General features: G+C 34.7%; 1 long non-coding RNA gene across 1 annotated transcript; it reads right to left on the minus strand.

Moving 5' to 3' along the window:
* Window positions 1-438: 438 nt before the first annotated feature.
* LOC142228344 (uncharacterized) lies at window positions 439-1,172 on the minus strand. The gene is made up of 2 exons (XR_012720141.1): window positions 1,094-1,172; window positions 439-598 (listed from the first exon to the last, which is right to left on the minus strand). It is a non-coding gene; the product is annotated as an uncharacterized LOC142228344 (long non-coding RNA).
* Window positions 1,173-1,604: the final 432 nt, after the last annotated feature.

The raw sequence follows: 1,604 nt of genomic DNA on the forward strand, positions 1-1,604 counted from the left end.
TCAAAGTAGGTAGGTTTGAGCAGAGAACTGAACTGGGTGACGCCGACGCAAACTGTATGACATTTAAGAGAAGCGCCGATAAAAGCGCATGATATTAGAGAAATTTTCCTCATGACTACTACACCCAGACAAAAATTATTACCATACGGGCTCAAATCAATACCGTACGTTATTGATAGTTAGCCAACCCCGTATGGTACAATATCAATACCGAACGGTACAGGCGGTACACAAAGCATGGAAGTACCATACGGTATTATGAAAATACCAAAATGGTATTAAAAATAATACCTAAGCGGTATTACTATTTATACCATTAAGTTATTGATTTATAAACAGTGTGGTATTACAAAATAATACCAAAACGGTATTGGGTTTAATACAAACCCGGTGTTTATTGTTATAATACACATTAGTTCAATAAAACACACGTAACAATGACTTTTCCTTTAATACATTTATAAAATATATTGTACATACACTTCACCACTTTTTTCATGCAAAATTATTCTTTGAATTTTATGTCCCATCACAGGCTCTGTATGCCTCAAGCTGTCTGTTGTGAGATTTGGAAAGCTTTTGTATGTCTCTTAGGTATCTAAAGGCCGGTACTCTGTTCGGTTTTCGCGTTGAAACTCCATACAAAACCAAAAAATGCGAAAAATTTGCGAAATTTTTTCCATTTGTGATACTTTGTTTTTTCGTGTTGAAAAACTGACGTTTATAGCACGGCGCCATTTGCAATGTGAATTAAGAAATAATTTATTTATTAAAAACTATTTGTGCGGGTTTATAAATCAAACACGGACCATATTTTTGTTCCGAAACTATACAAAGGATCAAAGGAATAGCAGATCAATTGCCCAAGGAAAAATAAAATGTTATTTTGTAAAAACAAGCAACACCACCAACTTAATCCAATATCGCTCCCTGTAAAATAGAGCTCCAAGCTACCTAAAAAAACGCCGCTTTCTATGTGCGAAATAATGGTTTCCATAAAAATTTTTCGCAAGAATGAACATAGTACCGGCCTTAATGAGAGAATGATTCCGAATTAGTAAACATTAATAATACTAAAACAGTTTATACTTACGAATACTTCGCTATATCCACAAATTTAGTTTTTTCAGTCATCATGTTTTCCAAGAAATATGGTAAGTAACGCGTCTGTTTACTTTATGTGAACAAACTAAACTACTAAGGCGACAACTTAGTTTTTAGCAACGGCGACATATCATATGCTGCGGGTATGTGATAGTTAATACCATAATAATACCGGATGTAAATGATTTGATAAAAAGTGGTATCAAAATTAGAAGGTAACGTGAACCCATCAATTAATACCAAACGGTAATGGCCACGTACAGCCTTTTTCCTACCAGTGTATGGCTTAAGGTAGAATTAACATACATATCATGCGTTCAATGCGTCGGATGATTGAAGAGTTGAAATTTCTCTTTGAAATCAAAAGCTCGAATAGTCTGTCGCAAACAGAAAAAAAATCAACCCTTCCATCAACGCACGGATTGACGCATGGTGTGTAAAGGTTGAGTTACATACCATGCGTTAATGCGTACGTTGATTGAAGAGTTGAATTTTCTCTT

The sequence above is a fragment of the Haematobia irritans genome, chromosome 3, assembly GCF_050003625.1.
Source record: "Haematobia irritans isolate KBUSLIRL chromosome 3, ASM5000362v1, whole genome shotgun sequence".
Classification (NCBI taxonomy): domain Eukaryota; kingdom Metazoa; phylum Arthropoda; class Insecta; order Diptera; family Muscidae; genus Haematobia; species Haematobia irritans.